The 21,730-nt window shown below is 42.8% G+C and overlaps 1 protein-coding gene across 3 annotated transcripts in view; it reads right to left on the reverse strand.

The window, feature by feature from the left end:
• The window catches only part of peak1 (pseudopodium-enriched atypical kinase 1), a 174,550-nt gene that overhangs the window by 54,346 nt on the left and 98,474 nt on the right, over positions 1–21,730 (reverse strand). For 2 of the 3 annotated variants that reach the window (XM_079567380.1, XM_079567381.1), the window contains one exon: positions 21,378–21,449. The exons of the other annotated variant lie outside the window; for it this stretch is intronic. The gene's annotated coding sequence lies outside the window, so the exon portion shown is untranslated. The remainder of the gene's footprint in view (positions 1–21,377; positions 21,450–21,730) is intronic. 3 annotated transcript variants of the gene reach the window in all.

A 21,730-nucleotide genomic window follows, 5' to 3' on the forward strand; every position in this document is an offset into this window, starting at 1 on the left:
TGAACAAATGAGGTAAAGTTACTGTAGGTGCTGCAGATACAGGTGTAATTTTTTTGCACTAAATTGTTAAAAATTGTTGTTGATTTTTTTTCTACTAAAATTAGGCTTTTGCCATCGTTACCATTTGTTTTAATATAGCATGTTATTTACATGGATAGAAACAAATGCAAATGTAGGCCATCGGAAAAATAAAATAAAGCAACTTTATAATTTGCAGTTATGTGTGTTTTTCGTGCTTGACATCGCTGTGTTTGGCCCGTGACTCAGAAGCACGTTTTCATTTTGGCCTCGGAGACAAAAAGTTTGGGCCCCCTGGTCTATAGATACAGACAGCGTTTCTGGAGTCGCCCATATATGGCCATGTTTGAAACAGTTAAGGGGGAAAACAATTCGGATTTCTCTAATTATTCAAAATCTACTTTAACAAATGCTGATTTATGAATATAGTTTCTACTAAATAAAGATACAAAGACATGGAGTGGGGCAAAGTGGTTCAACAGCCCATAAATACATAAAAAAGTTATGTTAGCATCGTGCTAATGCTAACGGCAAGCTAGAGCCAGCAACAACGGCCATTTTTTCACTTCTACTGAACAACCTGTTATGAATAAACATCCACATGGGCCCGATTTACACTTGATTTTATTTGTGTGGTAAATAAGTTCATATTCCACCAGCAAATGGCATCAGATATATCCTAGCATGACAAATCATAGCAGTAAAACGTAATTCATCCAAAGATTTTTCTAATAATGTATTAAGTTTATCTTTCAGGGATAGAAGCATTCCCTGACCACTGCAAATTTGACGTTTGGCCAACGAGACAGGGTAACCACTCTGCCACTGTGCTCTGTGACCAACATATGACAGTCAGCAGAGAAATAATAATCACCATTTCCACCCTCCATCTGTCTCTGCTGACTGGCGCCACACCACAGACTGGGGCCTCTCTCGTTGTTCATTCGGATCAGGCTGGCACAGGCCCATCCCGGCCGGGACATAATGTGGACAGCCCCAGAGGAGATGGGATTTTCTGCCTCTTTATGACAGAGGGCTCCGGTGATAAGGACGGCTGTGGCATCGGGACAGACGCACAGGAAATGGAGATCCACGGTGAGAGGCGGGGCCCATTTAAAACCCGAGGGCTGTTTCGTGAATCGCGAGGCTCGGTCTGTTTCTCAGCCCTGTCCGACTGAAGGAACCTGCTCTCGGCGCGTGAGGAAGAGGGGCAAAGATGCGATCGAGCGTCAGCCCAACTCCGTCAAAAAATCCCTTTAAGACACGAGAGGCACATCGACTGTTGTGACAAGTTTAGTCAGTTAAAGCTGGTAACCACACTGGCGTCCTGTTGCTGGGTCTCCTGCTGGGCCTTTGACTAAACCAGGCAGAAACACCGGTCTCTTCCTGGACTCCAGACGAGGCCCTCGCACCTTTAGACAATGTCAAATCAAATGGCCCGTCTCCTCAACATGACAAAGATCTCCCTCTGCCTCCAAACCCCACCTTGATGCATTACCAGGCAAAGCGCCTTTTGGTTTCCTGCATTGACATCTCCAACTGTATTGCCATTTCTATGTGTTTCTGGGCTTCCCTTTGTTGTGCATGACCCCTGTCCTGTTGCTCTCTTTGGTGCTCACCTTATAAAGGTGATGCCAAAGCTGACTCGGGCAGAGCTTACCATGAACTTGCGTCATGTGTAACTTCTCCGCAAATGCATTGTGTAATAAACTTCACATCTTGACTAGACAAACATCTCTTAAGCTTTATTAAGCAAGAAAATCCACAACACGACCAAGGAGCAATCGGACGGCAACAAAAAAAATTTCTATGTCACCCATGTTTAGCATTAAGACAAGTGTGATTGAGTTTGGAAACAAATCCTGTTGAGCCATGTGGTTAAAAGAGAACTTTCCGACTAGAATGAGCAAAGGTGCGTTTGGAGAAGAAAGAACGTCTGCCCAACTGGTAAACCTGGAGGAGGATCATAGTCAGTCACACAAGGAACATTTCATGGGGAAAGCAAAGAATGGACTCAATTAAATTCTGGAAGTAAACTTAACACCGTCTGTGAAAAAGCTGCAGCTAAACCTCATTGACAATATGTGGAGAAACCTTTGGAGAAACATTTGGAGGATGCGTGCAAGACATCCCAGAAATCACTCCAACATGGAAGACTGATGTAAGGAAGAAAGGACGAAAATCCTCCCCAAACTAGAATTGGAAGACTCTTGGCCAAACGCTTCTGTGGCCTTTTTCCCAATTTCTTCTATTTTGAAAATGTTAAAGATGAAAATGAAGCCTTAGTTTGTTGAATTGTAATTGGAATAATTCCTTTAAGTGATCATTTCATCTTCCCCTTGCTTCACATCAACAGACATTTGCATTCCTCTTTTTGAAAACTATTACCTTAACAAAATGAACACTGGATGCCAAGTTAATCTCTTTCCAAACTGTCTCCGTTGCGCCAAAGGATTAAGATTCATATTCACTCCCAAAACGTAATCTAAGGGGGATGTGAATGAGCAAAATAAGCTGCGGCAGAATTTCTAACTCATCTCGTCAGCTCCAGTATGACTTGGCAAACATGATCCTCTGCCCAAAACTGTGACTACATTTGTCGAGTAACTCTCTCCATATGCCAACCCTGCGTCTTTTTTTAGCCGTGAACTCATTCATGGCTGACTTGACTCACAATAATCCCCTCAATTTCTACCAATTTTAAGCTCTAGTCCACAAGGGCCTTGTGCCAGAACGATCTCACTTCACGCCACTCCGGGTTTGAGCGGCTTTTGGTTGAAGTGTGACACTCATTAGCGGCTCAATTCAAGTCGTGTTTGGAACCAAATCAAACTCATGAAGACGGCGTGGAGTACACGCTCTGGGTAACGAGCCCCAGTGGACTGAAAACGACTGAACGTGTAAAGTTTAGAAATAATCAGCTGCTACAAATGATGAGTCAGTGTCAGAGTGCGGTTCCCTCTCATGGATGAGGTTTGGGTTAGTCTTTTTAAACCAGTTTAGGCCTGGTGTAGCTTTAACTTTGTCCTTCTTTTCAGACGTAATCCTAGTTAAAATCTTAGAGCAGGAGTTCACACATTTTTTGGGGGACCTGGGACCAAAGTAGCCAAAGTATTTAGAGACAATGCAACACAAGTTTGGAGATCATTTTACTCAACTAGTTAAGTACGAAGAAGTAGAGACTCAAATAAAAAGTATTTAGAGACAAAGCTACACAAGTTGAGTAACTTTGAGAATGATGAAGTCTGATTTATGTTAAATCTACGGTATATTTTGTTTCAGCTGTTTTACATCAAGACTGCATTTTATAACCAACAAAGTTTAGAGATTATTTCCATCCATCAATTCATCCACCATCCACCATCCATCAACCCATCATCCATCATCCATCATCCATCATCCATCATCCATCATCCATCATCCATCATCCATCATCCATCATCCATCTACCATCCATCCATCCAACCATCCAACCATCCATCCATCCATCCATCCACCATCCATCCATCCATCATCCATCCACCATCCATCCATCCATCATCCATCCACCTATTCATCCATCATCCACCTATTTATCCATCACCATCCATCCATCCATCTACCATCCATCCATCCATCCATCCATCTACCATCCATCCATCCATCCATCCATCCATCCATCCATCCATCTACCATCCATACATCCATCTACCATCCATACATCCATCTACCATCCATCCATCCATCTACCATCCATACATCCATCTACCATCCATCCATCCATCTCCAATCCATCCATCCATCCATCCATCCATCCATCCATCCATCTCCAATCCATCCATCCATCCATCCATCCATCCATCCATCTACCATCCATCCATCCATCCATCCATCCATCCACCATCTCCAATCCATCCATCCATCCATCCATCCATCCATCCATCTACCATCCATCCATCCATCCATACATCCATCTCCAATCCATCCATCCATCCATCTACCATCCATCCATCCATCCATCCATCCATCCATCCATCCATCCACCATCCATCCACCCATCTTCTTCCGCTTTATCCGGGGCCGGGTCGAGGAGGCACTTCACCAGTCCACTCACACCTCCTCCAGCTGTTCTGGGTGGACCCTGAGGCGACACCAGGCCAGCCCGGAGACATCACCCACCAGCGTGTCCTGGGCCTTCCACGAGGCCTTGTCTCGACCAGGAGGCATCCGAAACAGATGCCACCTCTGCTGCTCCTTTCGATGTGAAGTATCAGCGCCTCTACTCTGAGCTCCACCCGGGTAACTGAGCTCCTCGCCCGATCTCGATGGCTGCGCCTAGAAATTCTGTCCATAAAGGTAATGAACAGAACCGGTGACAAAGGGCAGCCCTGGCGGAGACCAACACGCACCGGGAACAGGTCTGACTTACTGCCGGCAATGCGGACCAAGCTCCTGCTGCGGATTATTTCCACCGGCTCCAAAAAACAATTCCAACTTGTGACCGTTTATAGCGTGATTAATGACGACCTTAAAACACGATTGTAGCTTATATATGAGAAACAAGCTTAGTTTCAAAATGTATGGCAGCTGTTTGACGGCAGAGGCGCTTCCCCCGCTGCAATATAAAGATTAACCTCTAGATTAGCCATCGCCCTGGGGAGATACGAGGTCTGAACAAGTCCAGATCCCGAAATATGCTCCAAAATTTGATCAAACTCCTCCCGAGGCATTCCTGCAATGTTATGGAGGCAGCAAATTCAAAACATATCTTTCCTCCGCAGCTGTCGCAAGATCTTGAGAGAAAAAACTAAACAGGCAGGACTCGGAGGCCCGGCTAAATAAAACAACAGTCTGACAGAGAGGAGCGTACAATTAGGGTCAAAGCCACCCCATGAGTGATGGGAAAGGGAGAAAAGGCATGTAATTTAGCAGACAACTTTCACAATACAAACAAGGGACTGCACTAACGGCTCCCAGACCACCAGCACTGAGACGGAGCAGCCGGAGGGAGCAGACGCAGACATCAGTTTTGCAGAGGCATCTCCACAAAGGCTTTGGTTCAACTTCCAAATGGTGAATATGTTGCCCTAATCACAACCACAGTTAAAGGGTGTCTGTTTGAATGTTAAGATGAAGGAAGCCAGACCCCATCGAGAAATCTTCCTTAGCAGCAGGATGGACACAGGGGCGGACTGGGACTGAAAAACAGCCCTGGACTCTGACCAGCCAGGCCCAAATTTGCATAAATACGTACTTCTAAAAATACATATTAACCTCTTACCACCCGCCCAAACCAAATGCATTCTCTCCTCTTTGACATTGTCGTCACTTTTTATTTACCCCTATGTGTTTTTGTCACTTTTTTAATGGCAATTTTGTCACTTTTTTGCTGGATTTTTGTCATTTTTTTGCTGGAGTTTTGTTATTTTTTTGTTTGGATTTTTGAAACTTTTTAGCTGTTTTTTGTCATTTTTTTGCTGGATTTTTGTCACTTTTATTGCTGGATTTTTGTCACTTTTTTGCTGGATTTTTGTCACTTTTTTGCTGGATTTTTGTCACTTTTTTGCTGGATTTTTGTCACTTTTTTGCTGGATTTTTGTTATTTCTTTGCTGGATTTTTGTCACTTTTTTGCTGGATTTTTGTCATTTTTTTTGCTGGATTTTTGTCACTTTTTTGCTGGATTTTTGTCACTTTTTTGCTGGATTTTTGTCATTTTTTTGCTGGATTTTTGTCACTTTTTTTGCTGGATTTTTGTCACTTTTTTGCTGGATTTTTGTCACTTTTTTGCTGGATTTTTGTCACTTTTTTGCTGGATTTGGAGAAAACATGTTCAGGTGGGAGTTAAGACGTTAACAAAGTGCATTTTCTCCAGTTCGGCTTTACCCAAATCGAAAAGCTTCTCGACTGGAGAGCCTCATTTGAAAGCTAAGACCTTGCGTTTTTGTCTTGTTTTTTGTTGTGTTTTTGTCATGTTTTTTGTTTTTCATTGCTTTGTTGTTGGGTTTTCATCTTTATTGTCATTTATTTGTTGCTTTTCTTCTAAGCGCTTAGATTTGGATAAAGCGTGGTTAAATCGGGGTGTGAGGTTAAGGTGGAAAACTGAGAGGCCAGACCAGTGGCCCGAGAGCCAGTGGCCCTTCTGTGCTCTTCCAGAATGGACATATGGCCAGTCCGCCCCTGGATGGACACATTGGTTTGATTATTGCTGGCCTTTACCATTCTGTAGGGGTAAAATACATATTGATGAAACTTGAGAGCCGCTGAAGAGGAGCAATAAGTGGCCCAGTGGAGCGCTTCCTGTGAGGACTTCACGGCACCGAACAACCTTTTGAAAAAGTCAAGGGTGCTGCTGACAGGGAGGCGTGTAGGTTTGCTTTACATCAGGTCAATCAAGGCTTTTCATATTTATTTCACTTTTTGACACAATCGCTGCTCCCTGTCGCATGTTTTCTCTTAAAAAACCCACTGACTTCCAAACATTTCGAGATAGATTGTGTGTAATTGATGCTTAAAGGAATAGGCCTCGGTTTATACATACTGAGGTATGTTCTTACCTTAGCTTTGACGAGTTCTTTAGGACCTGTCTGATCTTCCCCCGTGCCTTTAGTCACGTAAACACAGCGCAGACGGCGTTAGCATTTAGCCTCTCCCTCTCTCCTCTATAGCTCCAAAACAGGTCAAGATAGAAGCTACCAAGCTCTTCCACGTTTTCCCTACTGCACAGTAAAGTGAAGATTACTGCGCGGATTTCGAACTACTCCTGGTATTATTACGCCTTACAATATAGTTCCCCCTTTTATCCGCTTAGAAAATCCACATTGTTTAATTTTGTGTAATTATACTTTGTAGTGGAACACTTCACGTAACCATATTTAAATAGGGAAAACGTGGAAGAGCTTGGTAGCTTCTATCTTGACCTGTTTTGGAGCTATAGAGGAGAGAGGGAGAGGCTAAATGCTAACGCCGTCTGCGCTGTGTTTACGTGACTGAAGGCACGGGGGAAGATCAGACAGGTCCTAAAGAACTCGTCAAAGCTCAGGTAAGAACATATCTCAGTATGTAAACACGGTGGCCTGTTCCTTTAAAGCTGCGCCATGCAACTTTTTATGTAAAAAAAAGTTTAGATTAATTTGAACTTTCGGTGACCCAGCGGTATGGGTGGTTAGTTTGGTGCCTTGGCTTTGAATCCCGGCGGCTCCCATGATGCATCAGGATCAGTTTTGTTTCAGCTTTTCTAGGATTTCTGGTAGGTTTTCAGAGTGGTAAGTATATGTTACCATGGAGCAGTGAAAACCTAAAAAAAAACAGTTCATCCTACAGCGCTATGTAAAGGTGCTATGCTAACCGCCGAAGCCTCTGCCGGGTCACTGAAAGGTCAAATACATATCGATATCAACTTCTTTTTTTGATCCTGATGAACTGCTGAACAGAGTTGCTCAGAATAGGCCTGGCGATGGACTGCAGTCTGTTAAAACGCCATGGGAAACTTTGTGTTCCCGCTCCCTGATGCAACAGAAAACATAGAGTAGAGCGCTTCAGTGGTAAAAGCTGCTATCAAGGTGAACAGAATGGCTCGAAACTATGTGAGAGAAGTAAAATACAACTCCAGGTATGATTTCATGAGAAAACAATGTTATAGCGAGGTCAAAAGCACAAAAAAGACCGGTTGGAACAGGCCATTGCGACGTTTCAACATGTACTTGACCCAAAAGTAAACAACTCCCTGCAAACTGAAGCTGCTGCTGAAAGACAAAGGACCTCACGATCTACCCACAGCATTTGTTTGCTCAAAACTCAGAAACTGTGGACCCCTTTGACAAAACCCTTGGTATGAGATAGTCATGAAGTCAGAGGAAGTGAAATCAGACCAGTAGCAAACGGGGAATAGGCACAGGACATGCTAAGGCACATTCTTTCTCTCTCGTGTCCAGTGAAAGGCATGGGAGAGCGGTTTCCGTCTGGTCTGGGAAAAGCCCATTCGGTTCTCCTGGGGACTGGAGACCGAGTCCGAGCAGACGGCAGTGAATGGGCGCAGCGTGGGTGGGCGGTAATGACACACAAATATAAATACTGCCGTCACAGGAGGCAGGCGTTCTCAGTGCAGATACAGGGCTCTCTTGACTTTGCTTTGGAGAGTTACGGACAACTCCCATCTCGAACTGGGACTATTGCAAAACCGTTCCCCTTCTCTTTTTATTCATTATTAAAGACAAAAAAAAAGGGACATAAAGGCAAAGCTATTCTCATCCGTTCCCAAATCCAATCTCTTCAATCAATAATTCAATATTGTGATTATGTAAGGACAGATTGAGCTCACAATGGGAGCAGCGCCGGGAAACTTCAGCACGACTTTTAGAAACTCGCGTTCATTTTTAACAGAGTGGAACTGATGGTCTTTGTGAGGCAAAACTGGAACATTCTTTTTCTCCCGGTAGAAGAGATTGGATTTGTCAAAGACACCTGGCTGTGGAGCAGATAAAAAGCAGCAGCAAACTGATTTTGGAGCATAAATCCTCTGGGGAATATAATAAGAATTACATTATTTTTGTAGCTGTAATGTTGTTACAAAACTAAAATGTCAAATTGAACTTTGACTCATCAAAACCGATTTCAATACTACGATGTCATCAATCAATCAAAGCCTCATCTTTGGTTAAAAGTTGCAGCATAACTTTTCTTCAATATTTATAAAAGCTTTCATTTAGAAAACACAGCACAGAGTTGATGCCTTTAGCGAGGAGGAAGAGTTAAAGCAGGGGAGTCCAACTCGCGGCCGAAATTCAGCTCCCAATAAATGAATAATAATAAGCTGTGATTTGGTCAAAGCCCCAACTTGACTGTGGCTTCATCAATAACAGCAGCTTATGCTTGTATTGCACTTTACAAGCCTGTGTCACAAGCTCCTCAAAGCACTATATAGTCATTATTCATTCACTCCACACTCAGTGGTGGTAAGCTGTTGTTGAAGTCACAGCCGCCCGGGGACAGACTTTTACCACGTGGCTGTATAATGTGTTTTTCATATCCTGAGCACTTATTATGTCAGTGCCCCCTGGTGGCTGTCATTTAATGCCCCCTAGTGTCTAGAATGAGCATTCTGGTTATTCTTTAAAAATTCATAACTCCGCACAGGAATGGGCTGAGATTTACTTTTTTTTTACATGCCGTGAGATATTGTCTGGTGTGCCTTGGGAAATTATCCAATCTCACCTAGTTGTTTTTTTTTTTTAAACAAATGCATTATTATCCACAAATAATGTACTGTTTTTGAGTGTCGATGCTGTCTAGTGATCGGCAGAGTAACCATATTATACTCTTCCATATCAGGGAGTTCATTTCTTTAAGACAAGAGAATTAGTTGTATTGAGGCATTGTGGCGAGTGAGACTATACAGTGTTCCTATTCAAGACACTTTGATGAGAACATTTTCTGCTGGTGGCGCCTCGTGATTATTTCAATGAAAAAAATGTGCCTTGGCTCAACAAAGGTTGAAAAACACTGCTCTACAGGCCAGGGGCCGGATCACCTCGCGGGCTGGATCAGGCCCTCGGGCCGTATGTTTGACACCCCTGAGTTAAAGGGACTGGAAGACGAGAAAGGGAACATCTGTATAAGCGGTTTTAGATCAACATCGCATTTTCTAAAGAAGATGTGAGAAACATTTGAAATCATAACCAAATACAGTTGAAAGTATAACAGGATATCCTTGCTTTAAGAGTAACCAGATCTAAATTAAATCAGTAAAAATGTGGGAATCGCCCGGTGACCACACTACACCAAAACACGTCCCACTTTTTTCCCACGGACAACTTCTGTTTTCCTTTGTGGGAAGATTGATAGCAGTCCACGGTTACAGCAATCACACTGAAACAGAGCAGATTTTCTCCTCTGCTCTTTGGTGACGGTAACTGGCTTCTTTCACTGATGGCCCGTCCGACGCTTGGTCCACGCTGAGGCTGAATGCGGTGTGTGCAGAAGCTAATCCACGCGCCTTCCTCCAGCTTGGAAAGCAATCGCGGCTGCCTTTCGGTGTGAAATTAGGATTGAGGAAGCAAAATATGGCGAGCGACGAGCCAACACGACGGGGATTAAAGGAAATGTATGCGCCCGGCCTGGGAAATGAGCGAAGATATAGAGGCCAATAACAGCTGTTTGCAGAATATAAGCCTCAATACAAATCCACCAAACACTTTTCTATTTATTGCCCCAATACCAGAGATGAAAAACAAACATTGTATACCATGTTCCAGACATGCCACTTATCGGTAGCTTAGAATTATTTTTAGTCATTAGCAACCTTCTTTCATCTATTTTTATCAGAGACAATGGAATCCACAGCCTCTTTGGATGAGAGAGTGTTTCAAGTACAGTAGCAATTAGTCAATCACAAAACCAACTGCAATTATTTTAAATTATGTACAATATTCTTTGCCTCCAAGTTGCACCAGTTTGTTATCAACAAGCATCAATTAAAGGGGAGTGTTGTCCGAAAATGTAACACTTGCCAACTCACGGCACAACGCGTAAATGCGTGAATTCATACGTTTTTTTTGTAAGTCTGCAAACTCACAAATCTCACGACTTTCCAGCTTGCGGCACAAGGTAAGTAACAGGCTGGTCTAGTCGGGATTTTTAATTAACCTGGAGCGCCCTCTGCAGGCAGTGATGGGAATGACAAGATATACACAACTGTGACAACAAGCTTTCACTGTGAGCCAATGCCAGACTAGCACCATGATGAACACACTGTGAGGGCAGAGCTGGGCAGGTGATGGATTAAGCCTGTGATGCCGATTTTGGGGGATTTATATAGGAATATGCTCGGCCGATATTTTAGGCCGATATTTTTGAACCATGTTTCAAAATGTCTGGTCTATAATCCTGTAAAAACTCCAGCAGTGGCCACTTTTATTGTATTACTTTAGGTGATTCAATCATAGTTTCTGTCCCAGCTTTGATTAGTTGACGCTAGCATTAGCATGCTGCAGTTAACATTAGCATATTGTTGCTAGCCCCTGCATTTTGTGTGGCTAGCAACAATTGCGGAGGTTCAAAGTAACTCAGTGATTGATTTCTCCAGGTTCCATCAGGGCCGGACTGGGACTGAAAAACAGCCCTGGACTCTGACCAGCCTGGCCCAAATTAGCGTAATTGTGACACTTCCACAAATAAATATTTTAACCTCTGACCCCCCGCCTTAACCGAGTGCATTTTCCCCAGGTCGACTTTTTATTTTTTTTATTGGTATCATCAGCAAAAAGAGCGGGAAAGGTGGTTGTAGAAACAGAAGCAAAATCATTAATATAAATAATAAATAATAATGGTCCCAAAGTTGAACCTTGTGGTGCACCATACTCCTTCCTTTTAGATTCATGTTTTTTTTTTAAACTGGGCTTTACCCAAATCTAAAAGCTTCTCGACTGGAGATCAACAATGTAGCGCCTCATTTGAAAGCTAAGGCCTACAAAAGGGATGGAAACTTTTTGTCATGTCGTTTTTGTCATATTTTTGTGATTATTTTTTCTGTCATTTTTTGTTGTGTTTTTCTCACGTTTTTGTTTTGTTTTCATCCTCTTTTTCTCGCTATTTTGATGCTTTTCTTTTTAGCTTTTAGATTTGGGTAAAGCTCGGTTGTGGCGGGACTGGTGGCCCTTCTGTGCTCTTCCAGAACAGACATATGGCCAGTCCGCCCCTGGGTTCCATGCTTCAAAATGCTTGTCCATATTGACTGAGGTTTAATGAAACTTTGCTTTAACAAACTTGTAGCTCAGCAGTTTTCATTGATGTTTCTCTGTTCCCCTGAGGCCTGGGACATTGTGGTGGGACTCATTTTAAAACGGGAAGTCTCTATTACTTTCGGTCCCAGAGATATCAGCATTTATAGGCGATAGATCGGCCGATAGCCGATATTGTAGTTCGACCTCTATAAAATTTAAATTTTTCAAAAAGTCAATGCCAAATATGAATGTGATTCTATTTATCTCCAGACCCCAGCACGTGACCAGAAGTACACGGGACTGTTGAGTCTATTGGCTCTTTAATGCAGAGGACAGTTTTGTGCAAGGGGGCGTGGCCTAGCAGGAGGAAGAAGCTACGGAAATCATCAAAGCAGATGCATGAGCATATTCAGCACAGACAAATAGAGTCAAGTCAAAATTGGATCATTACGAATGTTTCTTTTTTCACAGCGACTTGTTCACTAGAAGCAAAAAAAAACGGCACTTGAAGCTAGCGGTTAGCTTTAGCATGAGGCTAACGTTAGTATTATGCTCAACATTTACTGCTACATGTGCAAATTTGGACCACTTGAACCACTTGCTCCTCCGTGTTTCTTTCTTTGGTTGAAATTACATCCATATTCCAGAGTAGTTCTGGCATAATAGGGAAAAAAGTTGTTCTTTTTCCCTCTTTGTTTTCCCCCTCAATAATTACTATACAGGCGATGGATGTTCCCAAAGATCCAAGAAATGCAGCAGAGGAAGAAGAGCGATTGAAGAAAAAATACCACTCTGGGTTGAAAATCTAAAACACATTTAATGTACTTCGACTACACAGACTTGAACACTGTGAGAATTGGCTCTGGCCCCAAATGATCTCATCTGCATTGTGAGGTCGCCTACAGTGGTCCTTCAACTCCTGAAGTGTTTGTGCACCCGCCGCACTTCCTCCTCTCTCCCGATCACGTGAGTCAGAGTGTAAAGTCTCTCTTTACCGGTCTCATTGAAACATGACGATAAAAATAAGATCTTGCTCGTTGCACGCTGCTATGATGATCACTTTGTTCATGTTGAGCATGAAAGGGAAAAGGAATGAGTGCATTTGGAGTTCAGATGGAGATGGATTACAGAGGAGGGATCATGGACAGTGAGGATGGGCGGAGATGGATGCTGAGGTTAGCTGAAAGGAAACAGGAGGCCTCGAGGGAAACCAAAGAGGACATTACGTGGTGCTCGAGAAAAGAATGACTTACAAAAAGGTACCGTTTGTGGGATGCTCTCACTTAGAGGGTTTTATAAAAGGCACAACACCAGCTTCACTTGGGTCGCCTGAAGCTGTAAGACACAAGCACAACTTTGGCTACATATGGAAGCATCCGGAATCTAGTCAGCTTTAACAACTGGACTAACACTAAGTAGGACTTGGTTGGGGACAAGAGCTTGGATTGTGGAGATAGAGATAATGCAACCTTGTGAGGCTGTATGAGTGGTCAACATGGCGCCTTTACTTTCCATCACAGTGGTCTCTACAAAGCTCCAGGATCTATTGTTTTGTAGGTTTTCTGGCGACAGGGTCAGTCAGCTGTGAAAGCCTACTAAACAACTGATCCTGGAGCGTCCTAGAGACGTAAAAAAGTTAAATAATGCACCTTTAATGTTACTAATTGTATGCATTTTGTCTGTTCGGAATGCATACTCTTTCCACTGATCCACATGTTTGTGTATTAAGTGCTATAACAAGTGAATATCACCACTGTAGGTGTAATTTGATCTTCTCTTTTATACCAAGTTAAGAAATGTTATCAACTATGGATAATTGTCTTGTGCATTTGACCTGTGTTGGGATAATTACTCAGAAATGACTAAGTAGTAAGTTAGAGTTCTTCGTCACCTCTCCCCAAAAGTAACTGTTAGTAAATGCGCTACAGTTTGATAAATGTAACTAGTTACTGGACAAAGTCATGACCAAGTTACGATCAAATCTGCCAAAAAATGCTCTTTGCTGCTTGTTGAGGTTAACATAAGCCTCTTTTGGCCACATAATCACCAGAGCTGTGTTTACTTTCAGTCTATAACCAATCAGAACTCAGCGACCAACACACAACTGTACGGCAAAATCACAAGGCAAAAGATTCACTGCAGTAAAACAACAAACAGTAGACAATGGCCAAACACACAATGATATCAGAACAAATCCAGGCTAATAGTTGAAAAAATTGGGAGGCTGGAGCGCTACTCAGATGTAAAAAGTTGTACAAGTTTAGTCTTTTGGGTGCTCTTCAGTGCAGGGATCCGTTTCAGCAAAAAATCAAACAAACTAAGGCACTCCAAAGGTAGAAATATTAAAAAGCCTTTATTTAAACATGGCTAGATTAGGTAAAATTGCCAACGCGTTTCGGCTCTAGGCCGTCCTCAGGGCGAGCTCGAGATGGCTGCCTCTGTACAGCTATAAGCTTACAGTATTGGTCACATGTCCCAAGTGGGTTGGTCCAGGCTAATGTTAGCGCTGGTTGCCGCTTGTAAACGATGGATAAAGCACAAAGTAAAAAACATCGCTGCACAAACACACGCCGCCTCCCACAATTCACTTCCGTCGTCTCCAGCTTTAAATCCCATCAAAACCAGTTGTGAAATAATCAAATATATCCGTAAATAGCGCTGCTTAAACAAATGAGCATGTAAAGACACAAGGTCCCCGCCCACCGCCTCCTCTTTCTCAAAACGTTGATCTAATTCAGCAGGAATCATCAGGTCTTTGGACAGAGACGGGAGCTGTCGCTGAGGGACTCTGCTTTTCCTGGAGCCTGTTACCTCCGTCACCTGGCCGTTTGATCCAAAATGAACAGTGTGACACAGGAGAAAATTCTGCTATGTTGAGTTTTGGACCAAAGGTGAAGTTTGACATGGACTTGAACATCTGGGAGTAGAGAGTGAGAGCATGTGGTGAGACGGGGAACAGTCTATCGGGACAAACCACAGACATGGCTCCATCTGCTCCAGGCACATGCGCCGCTGATCATTAGCAACGCAACAAGAGCGTGACAGTGACAGTGACAGTGACAGTGAGAGGCGCGTCGTCGACAGAGGCGAGCACGGGTAAGCTGAGAGATTTATAAAAAAGCTGTGGTCAAGGTTGATTCATTTCTTCCTGCGATTTTAAATGATGACAAGAGGTGTGTGACCGATCAGAGCCGGGTTTGGACTGCTGCACTGCAAAAAGTAAATATCAAGCATTGTCTTAAATGACTTGAATTGAGGAAATGTTTCTTGTTTTGAGCGGTTTTCGCTAATTTAGACACTTTTCCTGATCGGAGCAAGTTCACTTTGCTTGTTTGAGGACATTTCATACCAGTTCTAATGTAAATCTCGCTTGAAATAAGAAAGTAAATTTGCCAATGAGACAAGACCAATTTTCTTTCCCCATTGGCAAAGAAAATGACCTGAAATAAGGACGAAATGTATTGAAACAAGTCAGAAACATCTCAGAACAAGTGAAATAATCTGGGACAAATGCCCAAGAACTTCTTAACTAGTCAAAACAGCTCAAATTTGGATTATTGTGCTCAAATTGAGATGTTTATGCTGATCTAGTGAAGTACTTTTTGCAGTGTGACCTTCTGGATCTGTGGGCAAATGCTCGGAGCGAAAGACTGCGCCTGGTATTCTCACGCATCCTGGAACCAAAACCAGGCCGGAGCTTGTGTAGCTTTTAAGATCAAATGATTGGGAATTGTTGCTATTGTTAGTATGGCTGTGCACACGATCAATTACTGGGTGCTTCTCAAACTGCTGTAAAGGAGACAAGTGGTACCTGGGATGTTTCGGTTTCCTGCAAGTTTTGTCTTGATAAGCAATTGTTGCTTTTATTTAACCAGTTACCTGCCATCCACCACCTGCAAGATGTGTTTTACTCAGAGATCTTACACATATTTGCAGAAACTACAAGGTCTATAAGGTCAATAATAATGACAAAAACATAAAAAAGCAACAAAAACACGAATGAAAAGCGATGAAAAAGCAAGAAAACAGTGCTTTTTTGGCATCCGCACAGTAAAGTGAAGATTACTGCGCAGATTTCGAACTACTCCTGGTATTATTACGCCCTACAATAGTTCCCCCTTTTATCCGCTTAGATAATCCACATTGTTTAATTTTGTGTAATTATACTTTGTAGTGGAACACTTCACGTAACCATATTTAAATAGGGGAAACGTGGAAGAGCTTGGTAGCTTCTATCTTGACCTGTTTTGGAGCTATAGAGGAGAGAGGGAGAGGCTAAATGCTAACGCCGTCTGTGCTGTGTTTACGTGACTGAAGATCAGACAGGTCCTAAAGAACTCGTCAAAGCTCAGGTAAGAACATATCTCAGTATGGAAAAACGGTGGCCTATTCCTTAAAGATACCTTTGTCTTATAGATGATCCCTGGTGTGAAACAGTTTACAATCGCACACTCATACACTCGCATAGTCAGCAAAAAAAACACTATCTTTTATACTTGGTGTCATTTCTGGGGCCCTCCTTTCAAAATAAAAGAGTGTGCCACAGCTCAAAGAAGAAAGACAATGGTAAAAGTGCGCTGAAGACACACTCGTATTGATGACGTGACTTTCCACCATCAGTCACTGCCAATAGCGATCAACAGAGAGAACAAGTGTAAAAGAATGACAAGTTTGCTTTTCCTAAATCCGCCCTGTGTCTCACAAAGTCGAGGATATGATCCGTCTTTGCCTGGGATTTGCTGCACAAAGCCAGCGACAACATTAGCATTTTAAATAGCCGCAGCCGAACGCAACATAATGAAGATCTGACCAACGTGGGGGACGAACACAGCACGAATCTAAACTAGACACTTGGCAACAGCTTCTGCTAAAGTCACCCAAATGTGCACTGGCAATTCAAAATAAAAAACAAAGTCATGGAGAGCTGGGGGGATACGGGGGGAGGAATGAATAAAACAGTGTGGCGTGGGTGATCCGTTTAAATGCGGAGAGAAAGATGCTCTTGCTAGCTTATGCTAAGAAGACCTCAATGCATTTTAAATCACTCTAAGACACAATGCAGTGGTAATTTGGTCAACATACTTATTATACTATATTATACTTATTATATAAACTAGCTTTCTTCAAGTTTTACTCCATTTGTTTTTGTTTTAGTCGAGAAAAATATCACGTAATTTAGTCGTCAAAATCAAAGATGTGCTTCAATTCAACTTCTTTTAACCTATTCTAACATAATTAATCAAGTTAGAACGTTCTCCCATATGAACAAAACACAGTGATTTTCAGACATTTTCATCATAGAAAAACTACCTCATAAATGTACAAACATTTATGAGGCTCACCCTGCTAAGATATGACTGTAAACTTTACTGGGAGAGGGGACGTCTCCAGCTCGTCTCCATGGAGATGTGACGAAAACCGGTAGAATATGAGATTTAAACAGGTTAGTTTCTCATCCAAGTCCATTCTTTTATTACACACTGCAGCAACAGCATTTTCTGTGTCTTGGGAGCATGTTTTGTTTTGCCGCAACAGTATAGTCCAAAATGTTACGCAGTGTACCTTTAAGTCAAGTGATGTAAGGATTAAACAACGAGGAGCCGCGTTAGACGGTTCTAACGCGGCTCCTCGTTGTTTAATCCGCTTATACCAGGGTCCCACAAACCTAACATTTATAATAAATGTGTTTTTCATTGACTAAAGTCACTAAATCTGCCAGACTACGGGACTATTTTGTGTGGGTTATTAGCCGGTCACTGAAGGCTGGTCTCAGAGCGAGTCATTCTCCGCAGCTATTACGAGGATCTCAGTCAGGCTCAACGACACAACATCAGCACAGAATCACAACACAACAGGACTAACCCGGAAACACTTTTCCCTGGAAGTAAACACCGATATGCGGCACTCGTGGGCAGGAGTTATTTACCTTTTACAAGGTTTAACCTGAAGCTAGCTAGCTCAACCAGCTCAACTGTTTATGGAAACAGCTGCGGTGGAGTCGCCTGGGCCCCCCCAACTGAAACTTTTATGTTTGACTTTACTAATCCAGACAAAGATGCTTCAATGCAGGATCATTTTATGTACGCCTGAAAATGATGAATAGCCTTAACCGTTTCCAATAGAAATGTAAAGCTCATATGTTATTAACAGTAGCTAACCTAGCTGCTCACTCTCCTCTACAAACATTTAGCAAACACTAAATCCATCTCATACGTTCCTGTCAGTCACTAATTACGCCTTTATCTGATTCAGCTGTGTCAGGCGTTGCTATGGCGATGCCCACAGCGGAGTGATATCCCAGTGATTTAACTACCGGACTACGTGTGCGGTTACACCAAAATAATGCACCAGCCAATCAGAATCCAGTATCACCCAGACCATGGTGTAAACTTTATTAATCTCCGTAGAGACATTCATCTCTGCATTTGATTCATCTTCAATGGAGCGACGTGTAGGAGCATGAGCAGCCAACTTAGGCCCATCTCCAGATGTGGAGCCGGGCTAATAGTCAAAAACCCCTATCTGAAGGATGAACCTATTGTACATGTTTTCAGTGGTAGGGGGAACCTGTGCAGACACGGGGAGAACATGCAAACTGCACACAGAGAGGCCCTGTTCAGGTGGGAATCTAACCAGAGACCTCTACGATAGTTTCGCTTTTATTAACAGACAAATGATATAGAGATTTGACTCTGTTTAATCATCCGTTATATTGAGTTTTAATCAGCAAAAAGATCACTTTCAACATTCTAACAAAACAAGTTCTAGTTGATGAAACACAATGTGCCACAAACACATCATGTATCCATTAAGCCTCTTTAAAGCCAAACTGGGGAACATTCCGGGTCACACGCTGCTACACCACAGCTAAACTGTTCACCGACCTGCGATCACCAACACGCAGAGTTTGGACGAGGACCAAATGTGTTTAACCCTGTTGTCAAAGCAGAGCAGACATCTCCATGGAGACGAGCAGGTGACGTCCCGCTCACACCGGTGTCACGGGTCAGGTCTGAGGAGGGAACCAGCTCGCTCACGGAAAAGACAAAGGTGTTTTGAGGTTTTTTCGAACCCGGGACCTTCTAGCTGTGAAGCACGAGCGCTAACCACTGCGCCACCGTGCCGCCCTTTAAGTAAGCATGGATCGGCTTCTGACTGCAATCGTCCGCAATTATGTGTGTGCAAGATTTGTTACAACACCATGAAACTAAAGCAAAGTGGCTCTAAGGCAGGGGTGGCCAACACGCGGCTCTTTGCATGACTGGATAACACAATGCTGCTCTTTACAAGAGTATTGGTACATATTTCCCATAAACTGTAAAAAGGTCTTTACGAATCTTGACCAAAAATCCAACCATGCTCCTACAGACCCGGTTTCCATCTCTACACATGAATGAGAGTCCGGATCACCCTCGTTTTCGAGGCGGCGTGAAAAGGTGCCTGTGCAGCCTCACTCACAGCAGGATGTAGGTTAAACAACAGTCAGGCAGATCGTGGCTCTGGGATCAGCTTCTGCTTTTCAGATTTCGGATCAGCTACTCTTTATTTGATGAAAGTTGGCCTCATATTCACAGAAAAAGAAAGAGATTAGGAAATGGAAAAAAGCGGAGCTCTAACGAAGCATATGATGCGAAGCGCGACATCGTAACGCGGAAATGCGCAAAGTCATCGACTTTTCTTTCACATGTGACAGTAACTGTAACAAATGCAACTTAAAACAGACTCTCAGACGTCCAGAGGCTCCTGGTTAAAGTTTATGAACTTTGTGCAGCCTAGAGTGCCTTCTCTCTGCGCAGTCCAGTCAGGACGAAGCTGCAGGCAGTGAGCGCACAGGCCAGGGGCGAATCAGAGGAGGGGGCTCAGTGGGCAGGGCCCCACATACGAACACAGTCAGAACAGAACAAAATGTCAGTTTATTTAATATATATTTATTTCAGTCTTGGTTAGGAGTAAAACCAACAGTCACATTCTATTTAATCCCAATAAAGTACCACCCCTGGATCTCGCTAATGGTCGGTGCCTTTGTGGCTCGTCACAGGATCAAGGTTGAAAATTTCGGCTCTTGGTGTCTGACTAGTCGGCCACCCCTGCTCTAAGGTATGAATGCTAATGTTTTCATGCAATTGTTAATGTGGAGGATCTCAGCCATCTACTCTTACATCAGTAAGATGAGTAATAATAATAATGCATTGGTTTTATATAGCGCTTTTCTGGATACTCATAGATGCTTTACATTGCACTATTCGTTCACTCCATACTCGGTGGTGGTAATCTGCAATTGTAGCCACAGCAGCCCTGGGGTAGACTGACGAAGCGAGGCAACCAGTCTGCGCCATCGGCCCCTCCGACCACCACTCACTCACTACATTCCTGGTGTTCCCAAACCGCCTCCCATCCCAGTCCTGCCAGGCCCTTCCCTGCTCAGCTTCCAAGGTCTGACGGGATCGGGCAGAGCAAAGGCACAAAAGAGTAAAAAAATAGACCAAACTCATGCTGCAGCGGCCAGTTTCCCGCGCTTATTCATTCACAAATATTGACATGTTTGGTATCCACGTGTAGCACGAAAGGCAATGACGCAGTTATCCAAAATATGCTTATTTCCTTACTGGGAGACAAGAGATAAATACACAGACAAATACATAGACGTTACAAAACTTTGGACCAGTTTTGTCAAAATTAGTTTTTAATTCCACTCTTGCAACAACGTGTCCACTGTAGTAGCTCCCACAACTTTCCAGTCTTGTACTAAACAGTATTGACTAAGCTATGAACTGCACAAAACAAGAAAAAACAACTGAATAATATCCAAAATTCCCTCTGAAAAAAATCATTGTGACTAATATCAACAAAATATAACCATATATTTAAACCTGGCTCTATCTATATTTAGTTCATTAAATTAAAAACACTAAAACTACACGACTTAGTTGATCTTGGCACAGCTATTGTTATGTATAAGGTTCATAACCATAAGCTTCCTGAATGTAAACAAGAAAGGTTTAAACCCAGAGAGACTGGCTGTAATCTCAGAGGAACTCATATCTATCAGAAAAGAGTATTTGGAACAAACAGCAAAACCAGATGTGTCTCAGTCAGAGGAGGAAACGTCTGGAATATTCTGAATGACACCTTAAAACACTCAACATCCTTAAACGCTTTCAAAAAAATGTTCAAATCTAATGTAATTAGCAGTTATAAGGCGCTAGCGCTAACTCACATATAAACTCTCCTGTCCTCTCCATTATTGATTAATGTGTGATTTGTGCGAATTAATTTTGTAACTAATTGATACAGAAACATATTCATTTTGTCCTCGTCTTGCAGATGGTAAAACTACTGTAAACTCTAAGTTACTATTAAGTTGCAATAGGGTTTGGCTTTAGATCAGAGTTTCACTTCAGCCGAAACCCTTTTCAGTCGTTGTTTCAGTGTTTTCATGTTTTGTAGTCAATCGTGTCTGTGTGAAGATACTGACTGAAATAAAAAAATAAAATAAACTAAACTAGATTTTGTCCAAATGACAGACTTAAAGCAAAAGTTTCAATGGATATCTCTGAATGTATTTGTTTTCCTATTCACCCGCAGCGTCTCATCTTAAGAATATCCACTTGTTTTCACATAACAAAGCATGGATAGAAAACAGCACGAGGAAGCTGACTCACAGTGCTTCTGGATCAGGCAGAATGATCCATCTGGGCCCGGCCGGTGAAGCACGGCGGACTCCTTACACCGACCTGAGGAAATGGGAGAGAAAAACAACACAAAAAAACTGAGTCGATTTGTTAAGAAACAGGAAACTTCGAACGTACAACACGGACAGAAGTGGGACAACAAGAAGAGTGCGGTGCTGGATTCGCCCGCGGCCGCCGCAGTTATTTTATAAAAGGAAGCTATTGTTCGGTAAAGCGCTGTAAAATGCTAATATGATGTAGCGCTGCGTTTTGCACAGGGGAGAGTTGTTCTTCAAGCTGTTTATGAGGTCAGAAACATATTGAGTGCAAAGAAAACAGCTTAA

This window comes from Gobius niger, assembly GCF_951799975.1.
Source record: "Gobius niger genome assembly, chromosome: 12".
Taxonomy (NCBI): Eukaryota; Metazoa; Chordata; class Actinopteri; order Gobiiformes; family Gobiidae; genus Gobius; species Gobius niger.